This window comes from Anser brachyrhynchus (assembly GCF_964034855.1).
Source record: "Anser brachyrhynchus genome assembly, chromosome: 27".
NCBI classification, from domain to species: Eukaryota; Metazoa; Chordata; class Aves; order Anseriformes; family Anatidae; genus Anser; species Anser brachyrhynchus.
The window spans coordinates 3,071,150-3,086,683 of NC_137720.1; the positions used below are offsets into that span (position 1 = coordinate 3,071,150).

General features: G+C 57.9%; 1 protein-coding gene across 1 annotated transcript in view; it reads left to right on the plus strand.

Annotated features, from left to right (window-relative positions):
* Window positions 1-10,958: 10,958 nt before the first annotated feature.
* The window catches only part of LRRN2 (leucine rich repeat neuronal 2), a 34,544-nt gene continuing 29,968 nt past the window's right edge, over window positions 10,959-15,534 (plus strand). The window contains exon 1 of the mRNA XM_080568875.1: window positions 10,959-13,868. The gene's annotated coding sequence lies outside the window, so the exon portion shown is untranslated. The remainder of the gene's footprint in view (window positions 13,869-15,534) is intronic.

The following is a 15,534-nucleotide window of genomic DNA, read 5'->3' on the forward strand; positions in this document are numbered from 1 at the left end:
TCCCCGATCCATTTACTGGGTCACCTTTCTAATTCACCTTGCCTTTTACCTCTTGGTTTCCTGGGAATGCTCTGCTGCAGTTGCAAAGGAAAGGAATTATTATTCAGAAAAGAAGTGGGAGAGATGCTATAAATGTAAAGCGCGAGAGCAATCCTTAATCATCCTCATCATTAGTTAATTGCCGTAGCCTGAGTCCATTCCAAGGAGAACACAGTGTTAAATATAGATGGAGAAATGGGATCTATTTTTGTGGTTTTGTGCTCCCTTTGAAGCGGGTTCTGCCTGCTGCTATTCTTACGGATGTCAACACCGGGGAACTGTCAGAGGAGCGTCAGTCTCGCGTTCGGCAGGACGTGGGCTCCTACCCAGAGCATCTGGGATTCTGTTTAGCTAGAGTGATGCCTGACAAATGATCACAATTAGGATCCTGCTATATTTTGCACTCGGCTTTTGGGGAAACCTGTTCAATACCTGGTTCCAGCAGAGCCTTGTCCAAAGGCACGTCACGAAATTGGTGGCAGAGCCAGAAGCTGAGTCAAGATCTGCTGAATCCAGCCGAATGCCTTAACTGAGATATTTGTTTTTCCTTTACCTAAGGAAACATTTCCACCTATGTCCTGGAACTTGGATTAGTAGAAGCCCTTGCTCCCCATGCACACACCCTATTTTCAGAGCACTTTTTATTCCCTAAGCATAGCTTTGGTCCATGTCCTCTGTGCATTTTCTGTCTCCCCCCAGTCCACTCCTTTAAACATTTCCCTCCTAACTGGGACAGTGGCATCCATGGAGAGCTGCTGGCCGTGAAGCAGCGAGGTCTTGGGACATGCAGAGCAGTAATCCAGCAAGTAGCTGTTAAGGTTAGCTCCTTCTTTCTGGGGGGGCTCCACAGTGCTGGAAATGCCCTGCACGGGGGGGATGTCAGAGAAGGGGTGAGGGATGGAGGGGGAGAGGGGGCACTGGGGTGGGGGACACTGTGGTGTCCCCAAGGTCTTCGTGGACAGAGGAGCTGCAGGCAGGCAGAGCAGGATGCATTGCTCCAGCCCGGGGGTGCCCCGTGCTGTGATCCAAACCCCTTGGCAATGCTGGTAGTGCGGCCAAGGTGGCTCCAAGAGATAAAGACCCCGTTAATGAGTTTTCCCGTGGCTGGCATGGGTGGCCAGTAACAGGTTCCCTGCGCCCCATTGCCATAGGGATGGCAGCATCACCCTTCCCATGCCGTCGTGCTCCCATCGGTGCTTTTGCTTCAGCTCTTGGCCAAGTTTGGGGATAGAGAGCTGGGACTGAGGACAGAGCACTGCCTGCATTTCTGCGGGACAGCGTGGGACCTAAGGGACGTGCCCATCTTTGTGCAGGGCGAGGGTGCTCCTTTGTGCAGATCCTTGTACCCAGGCTGGCTGGGGGAGCCCACGCGTGTCCCTGAGCACCCAGACACATCCCAGGCAGCATCTGCATCCATCCAGGTTGCAAAACACGCGTGATCAATGCCGTGTGCATGTCACAGCGGGTGGCACGAGCTGGGTGGCACTGAGGCGCAGCTGTGGGCAGGGGATGCGTGCACCTCGTCCCCCAACGTGCGTGCTGGTGGGCAGGGGTGTCTGCTTGGACATGAAGCTGTGTGGGGGTGTCTGGGCATGGCCAGGTGAGCATGTCCTTTAGCAGAGGCTCGGAAGAGGAGGATTAAATGCCAAGTGCTCTGCGGTGCTCTGCTGAGGGCTAAAGCCTGATGTATTGAACCTGCTGGCTGGCTGACAGATACCTGGGCTTAGTGGCTTTTCTGCTCGCTGGCAACACTTGCACAGTGTGTCAGAGCTAAAAATTCTGCTGCACTGAACTGGATTGCGTCCCAGGCCTGAGTCTGCAGGGATGATGTGTGTGCACATGCACGCACCGTGGCAGAGGGCATCGGTGTGGAGGTGTGCTCCTGCACGCCTGTTGCACTTGCAGCCGGAGCTGTACAAATGTGTTTGTGCACACTGCTGCGTGTGGTGTGATCCGGCTGGGCTGTGACCCTGGCACTCAAACTTATGCTAAATATCCCTGTGGATCCCCCTCTGCAGGGCCATGTCTTTGTGTATACGTGTGGAGCAAGTTAAGGAGAATTAGGGGCTTAATTACCTACCGATCTCTTGGAGAGCAGGACCGGTATAACGAGGAGAGGTGGCTCCTGTCTACAGCACAGATCTCTGGGACCCTGGGGCCACCTTTGTCCCCCCCAGTCCTCTGTCCAAGGCTGTGCATGAGTCCAAACCACACAAGTAAGACCAACCTCTCCCCCCAAATGTAATATCCCCAGGGCACCCTGCAGCGGGGCTGTAGCAGCACATGTGCTCTTACAGTGCAGCTCCGAAGGGCAGCCACCCATTGTAGGGGGACATCTTCTGCTTTTTATCCCATGGAAAAATGGATTCTTTTGGTTGTGCTTCCCCTGCTCTGACTCCTTCTTGCTCCCAGGTGCTGGGAGAAGATGCTTTGCTCCAGCATTACCCCTCACCTTCACCCTGCAGGGCAGCAGCACCTCACTGGGCAGGGGCTGCGGTAGCTCCATCCCCTCTCAGCCAGCGTTTTTCTGCTGTGATCCCGGCGCATCCCTGCTCCAGGAGGCCGGGGCTGCAGGCAGGAGCCGTGCCATCTCTCTGTTCCTTCGGCAGAATCTGGCCCTGCGCAGAAAGGAGGCAGCAGTCCTCGCCTCCCGGCAAAGCCTCGGTGCCTTCACGTGGATGCCAGCGTGGGGAGATTGGCAGAGGATCTCGGAGGGGATAGAAAGGGAAAGTCAAAACTTAATAAGACATTAAGACAACAGATTCATTAAAAAGTCGTTAGTCTCTGTCAGGAGTGGCTTTAATTAACAAATGCCAGGAACCGCAGTACTGTCTTGTTGCTGCCACTGTGCCTCAACAGTATTGTGACCACCTGAATGCAGCTAATTAAATGCCATTTAAAGCTCCCCCAAACCTGGCAGCAAATCTTCAGTGCTCTGCCAATTTTCTCTGCAGCCTCCAAATTCACCTCATTTGTCATTGTCCTCCCCGCACGGGGGTGGCATTTCTTGGAAAACATCTCTTCCCTCCCAAGGAGTCCTTCCTAAAGCTTCTTCCCATCTTCCACTTGCTTAGCCAGACCCCACACTCCCCCTGCATCTTTTAAGCCGGGGGAGCCCTGGCGCTGCTGCGTGGCGGCTTGGGGAGCTGCGCTTTGTGCGAAACACAGACCCCATGGCTGGAAGGAAAAGGGAGACCCAGCTCTCAGACAAGGTGTGCTTCCTCTAAGGCTCCTCCAGCAGCATCTCATGGCTGTAACTAGTGTGGGAAGGTCCCTGTTCGTCCCCCCACCTGTGGGTGACCCAGAGGGGCGCCCCAGATGCCCTCTGCAGTGGTGCCAGAGGAAGCTCCAGCTGGGACCCTCTGCTCCAGAGCTCACCCCGAGCCTGCAGATGCTTCTTGGCCATCTCAGGGCATGCGTGGAGAAGGGACGGGGTTGCTGCTCTGGGGGAAGCTGTGTCAGCCTAATTTATTCCTCTGCATTGCACTTATACAGAGGCTTCACTGTCAGAGCCGCACCAGCGGAAAATAAACCAAGGTGCCCCTCCGGCTGCCTCCCCCCGCCCCAGCGCCTCGTGCACGCAGGCTCCCCGCGCAGCTGCTTGGATTGGAGCAGAGGCTGCTAGCCGGGAGCAGGGAAAGGGTGGTCAAGGCCTGAAATAGCTGAGCAGGTCACCATCTGGAGCAGGAATACCCAGGAAAGCAAAAAGCTGCTCAAAGCAATAGCAGAAGGGCAGCGAAGCCCTTTGGAGATAAGCAGAAGGGGGTTGCATCCAGTCTCTTCTCCTCTTTTCCCAGTAGCCAGCCACATCCAAACCCCAGCTCCCCTCTCCCTCTTGCCCCCAGGTGCTTTGGGGCTGATGAGGGGGTTGGGGAGCCTTGCAGGAGCTGCAGAGCTGCTGGGAGCACAGCCCTGCTCAGCATCCTGCACTGCCCAGCCCGGAGTTTGTGCCCAGGACATTGCCACGTGGGAGTACGACAGCTCCTGCTGAGCACCCGGGGCTCTGCCACCTCTCCTGGCTCGCTCCTTCCCGTCATTTCCTCTCGTGCCCGAAAATAGTCCGTCTGCTCCTTGAGTAATGGGATCTCTTTGTACACTTTCAGGAACCTTAATACTTCATACTGACCTCTATTGGCAAGATCAAATCAAATCAATCTAACCGCAGGCTCCTGATTTCCTTGAGTTTTTCTTTGCTTGTATTGTCCTTACGTATCTTGTGATTTTTTTTTGATCCAGCAATCAAAGGCATTTCTTTAGCTGCACACACATTCAGGAACATCGGCAAACACACCATCCATAAAATATACAGCATCGTCACAGGGGGATTTACATAACGGTGACACTGAAGGCATCAAAAAGAATCGGTTATTAGATTTAGGAGCAATTACTGAGACGTCTCTTCTGAAGGGGAGCAGGCTGGGAGCTGGCAGCGGGTTACAGAGGCTGCTAAACGCTCGGGTCCCTCCCCGCTCCATGTGCCATTTGTCCTGCTCTACACCTTGCGGAGAAGTTCCCAGCTCCAACCAGCTACAAACCTCCCCGTGGTCCCCTTGTTTTCCGTAGCCTGAGTGATAGAAGATTTGTAGAAAGGCATCTGGAAATAGCTCGGGCTCCCCATCAGGCGTCTTTGCTTTCTGCAAGCCCTGGGAGCTGGGCACGTGCAGCTGGGTACAGCTCCGGGGCTGTGGGGTGCCCTGGTGCTCCAGCAAGGGAGCGGGGAAGGCATCAGGAAATGCCATAAATCCGAGCGTTATTCGATAAACTCCCTCAAATTTTGGGAATTGCTTTGGAAGGCGTTCCTAGCAGACAGCCATCCAGCAGCAATTCAGTCCCCATAGGCAAATCTAGGGCCCGATCCAAGTCTATCCAGACAACAAAATTAGGCAACTAATTAAAGAGGCTCCCACCTGCATTGCACGTGCCAAATTTAACCGCGTGGCCTCGTGGTGCCTGATATTTGCAGATCTGTGGGAGATTTGGAGCTGCACAGTATCTGAGAGGCAAACAGCAAGCATAACTACCAAGACTCAGTCTTTTTTGTTAGTGTCCGTGCTTGTGAGCTCTTCTCATTGATAAAGGCCTCCTTTCGGGGGCTGAGCAGGTGATTTATAGAGCTGTCCTTGGGTTTGTGTCTTTTCCATGATGTGCACTGCATTACTGGGCAATGGGCTGGGCTCCCACAAGCACTCTGTTTGCGCCCTCAGCCCACCGGCAGCCCTTCGCCCAGAAGCAGGACTTGCTTTCACTCAACCAAAACAAAACCGAAGATAAATAATCAGTGAATTTGTAGACGCTTGATTGCCATGGCAACCCCGCAGCCCTCCTCCTCCTGAGCCGCCTGCGAGCGCGTCTTTGGCTGGAGACCCAGCAGGTAGCATCTCCCCCAGCTGCCAGCTGCTTCGCAGGGCTGCAGTGCCACCCGATTCACCGTCGTACGCCGCTGTCCTGGGTCACACCGGGCTCTGTGTTCCCTGCCGTGCCGGCCCTGATGGCACTGGGGCAGCCTGGGCTGGCTCTGAGGCTCCTGAGACCATCACCAGCGCCCCGTGCTCCTTCCAGCTGCCTCCGTCGTCAGGAGCTGGGAGGAGAGCAGGGGCAAAGGGCTCGTTCTGCTCGACGTGGGCAGGTACCAGCACCTTCAGACACATCGAAGCAGCATCGATACGTTTTACAGCACCAAAAAGGGAGGCTGCGTTTCTCTCCCCCCTCTTTGTACATGCAGGACATGCATTATTCTCCCTGCTCGCTCCGGTTAATTCTGATGGGTTTCGCCTTCCAGCAGCGCGGCGTCAAGCCAGAGCACGGCAGGCAGGGAGAGCTGCTGCTCCCACGCCGCACAGCCCGCAGTAATGGCACTTGAGATCAAAGAGCTGGGGGGAGCCCCGGTCCCGGGAGAGCCAGGATGCAGCTCGGAGGTGGAGCGTGGGTCCAATCCTGTCTCCAGCGAGGCTGTCGGGGGCTGTGCTCAGGCTCTGGAGGCACCAAAGCGTGGTCACGTCCCCCTGAGGGCTCTGGTTGTGGCTTTGCCAAAGCATCACAGCCCCCAGGTACAGCCGCCTCAAAGCCCTCCTCAAAGGCAGCGCTGGCACTTGGGGATTTAATTGCACGCTTGGTATTCTGTTCAGTGCGAGACCAGGTATTATTTATAAAAATAGAAAGCAGAAGAAACAGGGAGAGAGGAAAAATATCAAAGGGCTCTTGAATTTTCATGCTGCGTTTGAGCAAGCAGCCTTTTGGATCGGATCACAGCCCGGTGCCTCGGGGAGGAGAGCGGGCGGCCGCCGGTGCAGGGAGCCGAGCCCCAGCTGCACCGCGATGACGGGGGCCCGGGGGCCAAATCCTGCCTCTCCAACAGGGACCCGGTGCACTGTTGCAAAGCAGATGAGGCTTAAACTTGGCTTGGAGTCCCCACATGCACTGCTGCAGTCCTCGAGCTGGGGGAAAAGGTCTGTGCTGTCTGCTGCACTGCGGATGGGGGGCAAAGGGGTGGCTTTTGGCTGCTTGCAGTGGCAGGAGAGGGTGGCCTCATCCTGCGAGGGCTCAGCACCGGGGCAGGCAGGGCTCCCACCTGCCCACTTCTCCCTCGCCCTGCTGGCAGATGATTCATCCGCGGTGATTGGAAAGGGCTCTTCTTTTTTTCTAGAGGAGCCGTGGAAGAATGCCAGTGAACATAACCTCTGCGACTGCTGGAGGAATCGTTCTGGGGAGGAATTAGCAGCACAATATTAGTTGCAGGCAAAGAACTTAATTAGCAGATTCAGCAGAGATTCCAATTAAAAAAAATAAGAAGGGAAACAAGCCCCGTGCGCGGCTCGTGGCTCTGCCGCAGACCAGGCGGGGTGGGGGGGACACATCCTGCGTGGGGCTCTCGGCCACCCCCGGCACGAAGCCCTGCAGGAGCTGGCTGGGGGGGGGGGGGGGGTCAGGGGGCTGGGAACCAGCTGGGAATGCTGCTGAGGGACCCGTGTCAGTGCCACCAGACTGCTCCAGGCACGTGGTGCCCAGCAAAGCGAGGAGGAAAGCTGGTCCCATTCTGCTTGGGGCTGAGCTCCAGAGCAAAGCGAGAGCCGGGCTGCCCAACCCAGATGGCATGGTGATGGTACCCAAGGAGCCGTGATGTGCAGGAGATTTGAATCCATATCAAGCCCGTGGATGCACTGGACTGTGCGTCTGTGCCCTCAGCTCGCCCCAAACCTCCCGCATCCCTCTGCCCCGCTGCGCTCTCCTCCCGTAGCTCTTACAGCAGCAAATCCCAGGAGTTAAATATCCACGTCCCACTGCGCACTGCCTGCCCCCACAGGGCTGCAGTCCTGGCTGCCAACATTGGACAGAACCATCCCCCAAAAATACATTCCTTTGCAGGAAACTGCACTGGAGAAAAAGGGATTTATTTTTTTTTAAATATTTGAGCCATTCTCTGGTGACCTGAGACGGTCACAGCCCCCGTGTTGAGCAGAAAAACAGCGACAGAGAGCGCGTGTGCTCCCGGTGTGACAACAGAGAACCAAATAAAAGCAACATCTCGTAACCGCAGCTCTCGGCTCTGTGGTTTTATTCCGATCGGTGTTCTGCCGTTGGGGCAGGCACTAAGAGCAGCCCGCCTGTTGTTGTTGTTTGGGAGAAGCAAGCACAGCCTGCAGGCCTGGAAACCTGCCTTCGAATGGAAAGGGGAGGCAAAGGGAGGAAACTCTGAGCATGCACGTGTGAGCGTGAGTGCACTTGAGCACGTAGGTGAGCGCACGCGTGTGTGCGCTGCCCGGCTGTGTGTGCACACGTGTGAGCTCGCGTGTGTGCCTGCAGCGCACAAGGGAGAGAAGGTGGCTCGCATCGTCATGGAAACGCTGACAAATACAAATATGCCAGCGAACGCCACTCGCTGCTCGCGCTGAGATTTTCCTCGAGCGGCAGAGCATCAAAACGCACCCGGGGCGGGGGGTCCCAGCAGGATCCTGGGGTGCCCGTGTGCATTTCTCGCCCCTCGTGCTCAGCGCCGAGCTTCAATCTGCGTGGGGTTTGGCTGATGCCCCTGCAGCTCCCCAAGGGGTTCACAGCCCCAGCGCGCGTGGGGTGGGAGCTCGGGGGTGGGGAAGGGGCAGGCAGCCCCCCCACGGAAACCCCCTTTATACCCCCGTGCAATGTCGAGAAAGCAAAATGCAACCACGCAGCTTATTTTTCAGCCCAGAAGGCAGGAGGGAAGGCAGTGCCGAAGCCCAGGCAGTGCCTTTCGCCCGGGCGCATCCCTGCTGCCTCGCAAGGCTGCTTATGTGTCTGCAAGGAGTCGGTGGAGGAGCTAACTGGTCCTCAGAGACTGGAAGACCCAGACACAAAAGGTGTTAATAGTCAGCGCTAACAAATGCAACAAGTTCCCTTGCAACTGGCTGACGCTGCAGCCTTTTAATTACATTTTTGTCTGGCAGTAAAAGAAACAAATTTGACTCTTAAAGCAGCGCGTAACACATGAGGCATCATAATCATTTTCTTCACCGTTTTTTTCCCTTTCTTTATCAGCAAACGCTGTGCTCTTTAGGAAGTTTATTTCCCCCCAGACCAATCTCCTGCCTGTAAATTTGAGAGCGGGTGGGGGCGAAGACAGCAAGGAGGAGAGGAAGAGAGAGTGATATAAAATTTCTGCAATGCAAAGCTCGTTCCGTAAAAGACGGCCACATTATTCAGCACACCTTGCCAGCGTGTTCATATAATGGGGGACTCCATCAGGTTCGCCTCACCCCTGTAACTCGCTTCCCAGGGCGGCGATAAAGACGGCTGGGAGGGGGGAAGATAAACCGAGCTGCTCCTCCTGCGTTTCTGGGGCTGGCAGAGGGAGCCGCTCTCCTCTGGGCTCTAACTCCGGTTGTTCCTGCGCTTTATAGCAGCGCCCTTGATTTATCGGCAGCTTTAATAGCAGCTGTAAACCAGCCCCAAAGCAGAGAAATAAAGTAACCAGAAGAACATTTTCCCTCCCCACCCCGCTCGCCTCCCTGCCAGGAGCCGTGGCAGCACAGCAAGAGCTCAGAGGTGGCACACTGGGGCCGTGGCTTTGGTCCCAAATGGTGCGAGCGGGGTCCCTGCACGGCTGGCCGGGCACGGCGCGTCCCTGCCTGCTGCTGCACGGTGAGACGGGGCTTGGGATTCATCCCTGGAGGTGGTGCTGGGCCTGAGCACCCTTTATGAGCTGCTCAGGCAGGGAGAAGGAGAGCCCCACAATTCGGGATGCTCACCTCTGACTCGGGAAGGAGTCCCGAGTAGAATTCCCTTCGCCGTTACAGACTTCTGCCGTGACCTTGGCTGGGCTCTATAGACCCAGAGCTCCGAATGTTTTTTGAAACTGAAATCAATGGGGGCTCAGAGGTGGATGCTCAGTCTTTATCGATCCAGCCCTTAGCCTCGCCGAGCCTCGGCTGATCTTGAGGGATTTGGAAATTATCCCCCAAAAGAGTGCTGGAAGACAGAATAAAAATGTGCAAAAAATATGAATATAACAATAGCATTTTAATAGTGCCTGGAAGTGAGGATTTGCTGATAACCCTGAAAATGCCTGGTATCAGTTTGTGGCCACTTCAGACGATACAAAGCCTCCCCAGGACACCTGCCTCTGGTTTGGGCTGTGCTAACCAGTTTGTGTTTTACCCAGCTGCTTTTCTGGGCGTTGCTGCCAAGGGAAGGAGGGTCGCTGGTCCCTCACGGGAGCACCCTGGGTGCCAAGGGTAACGTACAGCCGCCCTGCCACGGGCACCAGCGATGCTGTAACTCAGGAGCAGCAGAGCCTGTGTGAGTTACGGCTCAGTCCTGCACCAGCGATAGCCCTGCCGTAACTCACCCTGCTGCAGGGAGGTGAGTTGGTTTATTCTGCACAGGGGAGATGCGGGAGGGAAGGGGTGTAGGTCCTTTGGCTCCAGAGACAGGGCCACGGGCAGCTCCTCTAAGCACCTGCAGGGTTTATGAGTCCATCCTGCTGCCCGAGGGAGCTGCTGCTATGCCCTTAAATCATTAAAGAGCAGCAATAACCGTGACACCACCACCTGCTGCCACGCACGAGTAACCCTGAGGCCATGCTCCGGGGGCTGTTGGCATTTCTTGCCCAGCAGCTCCGTCCCTGATGGGATGCAGCGAAGTCAGGCTTGGCTTGGAGATACCTGGGAGGAAGAAAGGGGAGAAACCACTGCTGGGGGCTGATCCTGTCTGTAGCCAACTGCCATGGGCTTGCAGGAGCAGGCTGGGACCTGAGGATGGAGGAAACCTCCCAGGAGCTTCATGCTGGCTGCCACTGTCCAGGGTGGCGCTGGCAGCTGCGGCCCCAGAGCAGTCGTGGTGCGTCTTGCTTTCTTTTGGCTGTTCTTCATGCTGTGAGGCCAGCCTCATGTGCTTTCCGTGCCCTCTGGATGTAAAATTAAAGCCTGGGGGCCTGATGTTAGCTGCTGAAGGTGTGGGTGGAGCAGAAATGTGCCTGGTGCAAAGGTTTCATGGGGTTTCGGGGTCATCATTACCCCTTGCTGGAACGGGAGGTGTGGGTAAACATTGCTCTGTGCTTTGAGCCCCAGATCCCTCAGCAAGGAGCCGTGCCGAGCACCTGCACAGAGCCTTTGCAAGGAGCGTCCTCCATGGATGAGGCTTGGCAAGCCCGAGCTGATCGGGAGGGGAGGCAGAGGCAGTGGCGTCCTCTCTTTTCCAGATCTGTTGCTGCTAAGGCGTGCTTGAGGATGGCTTGCTCAAGCTTAGCCCTCCAAATCCGCTGCTGCTCTGCAAGATCGCCTTAGTGCTCCTCCCCAAGGAGCTAATGTTGTGTCTTAAGGGATAAGAAGGGGACGTGCGGCTCCTTACAACCCTGCACGTGTAACTGGCTACAGGTTTTTAAAAAATCATCGAGACTGCAGGCTGCTGCTCCAGCATGAAAAGTTTTAACCCCTTGCACCGGGGGAATACGTTCCAGGTGACTTCAAGTGCAGGAGAGGCAGGAGAACTGCTGAAGCAGCAGAGAAAATAAATTAGTGCCATCTCGGCTAAAATCCCACACAATTAAAACCTGGATCAGGCTGTACTCATCCGCCTGAAGATAGCATCTCGAGAGTGACACGCATTAGTCATCTTCCGCAGCAGGCTGCCTCGGCGCACGGGAAGAGCGTGTTTAGCAGCAAGGTGTTAGACAGAGAGGGCTCGAGGCCACCCGGGGCGGCTTCTCCCTCCCCGGCTGCGTCTGGAGCAGGGCAGGCGCCTGCTTCCATCCCCTTGCCTCGCTGGCAGTGCAGGCAGCTCACCTGGAAACCTAGTCCTAAAAATGCTTCTCCTGCACCCAAAGCGTATGGGGCGTGCTGCCGCGGTGGGTCAGCATCGCTGCCCTCTGCGAGGCAGTGAGTGCCCCACGTCACCGGGAGCGAGGTGGCATTGGTGTCCCAATCCCGCAAATGGGGAGGGGGTCATAATTAAGTGACCTGCCTGGGGCCGTGCAGGGAACCTGCAGCAGAGGAGGAGAAACTCAATTACTGCTAAGGCCAGGCAGCCCTTGGACCGCCCCCCCCCGGAGTTGTGACGAGAGGTGATTAAATAACCTGGGCCTCACGGTGCTGTGCAGGCTTCCACACAGCCTTGGATTAAAGCCCTGCGCGGTTCATTTGGGTTCAGCTGTTTCTATGGCATTCGCTCGTCAGTCCAGCCCCGAGCAAGGTCTCTGCAGCATCAGCTGCTCTGATCGATGCTGCTGGGGGGGAGCTGCTGCTGCCCAACCTCCCCCAGGCCCATGTTTTGGGGCACGGGGTGCGCTGACACCGGCCTCTGCTGTCCCTGGGGACCTCGGGGTGCTGCGGAGGGACCCCACTGAGGGCAGGAGCTTCCACTCAGTGCCACGGGGATAGGGCAGCAAATGTCTCCCTCTCCCTGCAGCTGAAGCGAGCCTCTCCATCAGCGCCACGTGGCCGAGCCAGGAGATTAAGCCCTGGGGCAGACGGGTCAAGAGCCACCATCAAGTACCGAGTGAGAGCCTGCGCCTGGAGAGCCCTCCGAGAGGCCGGCTGCTCCCTGCAGGAGCGCGGCGTGGCCTTGGGGCACCTCCCGCACCACGGAAAGGACAGGGTAAGCTCTTCCTTCCTGCTCACAGCAACCCATCTGCATCCTACGTCCATGAGGATGCACCGAACCCTTTGCACTGGCCTGGCACGAGGAGCTGTCCCTGCGGTGTGGGACCCGTGGGTCCCTGAGCACCGAGGGGCACACAGCGTGGCAGGAGAGGAGCTCTCCCCCCGCTGATAGAGGAGACACGAACACCTGGAGTGCTTCATAGGGTGCTTACGGGGTTTTTGCAGAATCAAGAGGCACGGCCTTGCCTGCCCCCGTGTTTGGATTCGGCCTCCTGTGTCACCCCTCGTTATTTAAAAGGCCGTGAGGGGACGTTGCAGCTTGGACTCTCGGCCCATGCTGCGAAGCGTTTAAGTGCGGCTGACATTAAGCGTGTGCTCCCATTAACTATCAGCTTAAATGCTTTGCTGAACGGGGGCCAACATGCCAGAACATCACCCATTTGGTTTGGGCACATGGGCAGGCAGTTGATGGGATTGAAGTCCTGCCAATTAAATCAGGTCACTCCGATCTCGCCTCTTCTCCCTCGCCGGCGCTGGCGCTTGTGCGCGCGGCTGTTCTCCAGCCCCGTGGTCCAGCCCACCGCCGAAGGCGAACGAATATACACACGAGAAGGAGATCGAACGGCCACTGTCACCCTGGGGGCACGAAGCGTCTGCAGGGCTCTGACATCAGTTGGGAAAAACATTTTGGGGGGAGCGACTGCTGGCAAGCAAACAGCAGCAGCTGGGGTTGTCTCAGCACCGGGTGGGTTCCCATCCCTCGGTTGGAGCACGCGTCTGTGCCTGGATCTGCAGGAGCCCGGTTCCCCCTGGCTGACTGCAGTCGGTCTCTCGGACCTGGCCATCAGGCTCCTGCAGTTGTTTACCACCAGAAATATGACTTCGCAATTCTATCAAAATTAAGACTGGATTAAAGTGGGTTAAAGAAGGGGAAAGTTTGGCTTGGTTGCAATCCTGCCCTATAAGGGTCCTTGGGGTGTGGTAAATCTGCCATTCTTCCCCTAGGGCCTTATTCCTCTGCCGCAAACCCCACGGGGCATCCGCGGTGTCACCGTGGGCAGCCTGGGGACGGGGTCGATGTCAGCAGCCAGATGGCTCTGGAAGGAGAAAAAAACCCTTTGGGTGCAGGGGGGGATTGGGGCCACGAGTCCACCCCCTTCCCAGCACATTGCCAGGCAGTTCTGTGGGTGAAACACCCCACAGTGACCCCATGTCGCGGGGCCTGGGGACCATCACCCTGGGGGGGTGCCAGGGGTGGCCGTCCCCACGTCACCTTGGTGCCCGCGGGTGGTGGCCGGTGGCGCGGTGCCTGCCAGAGCCGCAGGAGTTAAGCGCGGGGCTGGCAGAAGCTGGCTCAGGTGGGTGGCACGCCGTGGAGACAAGACTCGAGTGAGGAGGAGGAGGAGGAGGACGGAGAAAGGGAGGGGAGAAGAAGGGAGGAGGAGGAGAAGGAGGAGGAGGAGGCAGCAGCGGGGAGCGGTGTGCGTGCGGCCGCAGCGGAGCCGTGCGAGGGGAGGATGGCTGCTTCTCCCCGCTGCCTCCGGGCCGGGAGCTGAGGGCGAGCGTGGCAGGGGGTGGCCTGCTGGCCCTGGGCCCCGTCCCCACGGGACGAGGACAAGGACCCCGCTTCGACGGGTCCAGCGCGGCTCCAGCCCTTTGTCTGCTGGCGGGGGCTCGCGGGAGCCAGATGAGCGGGCGGCCGCAGCGGGGAGCAGGCAGACGGATGCTCACGGCGCTGGGGGACGGGAGGAGAGCCCAAGGGTAAGTGGGGCTCTGGCCCCGTTACCGGCGTTTTCGGGTGGTCATGGATCTGGGGGGGCTCCTATGATGGGGGCTTTGGCACCCAGTGCTGGCTGCTTTGCTGTTTGTTGTTTTTTTTTTTATTCCCTTCCTTCCAGAGCTTTGCTTTCTCTTTAATCCTTGTCATAGATGGTGAATGGTGCACTTAAAAATAAAAGAAGGAAAAGCGGGTGAAAATAGGGAATGATTGCAGCATCTGTGCCTTGCGGGTGCCTGGTCAGGAGGGGGACAAGGGGCACATCAGGAGGGCCAGGGAAAGGAGATTTCCCTCGGCACCGATGGCGGGAGCTGGATTCCCCGTCCTGCCTTGGAAACTCCCCCGGGATCGGGCTGATCCTCACCTGGGCACCGAAGGGGACGCGGGGTGACCGTGCTGAGCCCCGCGGCCATGCAGTGGGGCTGTGCTGGTGCCGCTGAGACCGAAATCCAGCCCTGCACGGGGATGCTGGCAGGATGCGATCCAGCCGGGAGCAGCGCTTCCAACGCATTAACCCCTCTGTGCCCAAGCCCTGTAGAAAACCTTAAAGGAGCAAATTTAGGTGCAGAGAAAAGGCCGTACCAAATGAACCAGCCTCATCCTTTGGTCTCCCCCATCCTTCCCAACCCAGTTTTACCACCCCCCCCCCCGGTGCCCGGCACAACCCACCCAAGGGGCAGGGCAGCTTGCCCAGGGGTGGAGAGGCAAAAAGTGATGGGAAAGCAAATCGGGGGGGCAGCTGCTGTGACCCCTGGGCAGTGGGTCTGCGCCCGATGGGCGGGGGGGGGGGCTCGGGGCTGGGGGGCACAGCCCTGGACCGAGCAGACGGAGCCGCTGCCCATCGCCTCCCTGCTGCTGGCGGGGCAGGAGAGCAGGGGATCAGCTGCTGGCCGCACCCTGGGGGCTGCAGCCCCCTGACCCAGGGGAAGCGGGTGCTGGCTTGGGGGGGCGTCCGGCCCCCGAGCCACGGGGATGGCCCCTGGGGGAGCTGAGAGGGCTTGGGGCTGCTCTGCCAGCTCGGCCGCGCGGGAGAAGCCGATGGTGCCATTTTAATGATCCCTGTGCTGTTTTCATGTTTACCTCAACCCTTCCTAACCCTTCCTGCAGCCGCTGCTGCTCTGTGCTCCGCGGGGAGCGGTGGGGGTCAGGGCTCCCCGGGGCTGCGTGCCGGGACCCCTGCACCGTGGTCAGCCCCGTGGCTGCGCGCTGACCCTGCCCGTCTCATCCTGCCCCGGTGCTGAGCCAGGACCCAGCCCCTGCTGTTGTTCTGTGGCTGAGCAACCCTGTTCCTGCAGCCTGCATGCAGCCAAAGCTCGTGGCAAGGCTGGGAAACGAACGTTTCTTCTTTTATTTCTGCCCCTAAAAGCCCCAGCCCTGTGTAGCTGCGGGGTCGGTGCAAGTTTCCTGGCAAGCTGCCTGCCCCTGCCGTGGGACTTCTCTCGTGGGTGCCCATCGGTCACCAGTGGTCAGGTCTGGGACATGGGACACCGTCACCAGCTCCTGTCCTGGCAGGGGACCCTGGTCCCTGTGATTCAGCCCCTTTGCAGTGCACACAGCTCTTCCCAGCACCGCTGAGTCCCTTTCCCTGGTGCAGAGCTGGGTGCTGCTGCACCAGGTCCCCTATGGGAAGCAGGGGCTTGGCACCCACTG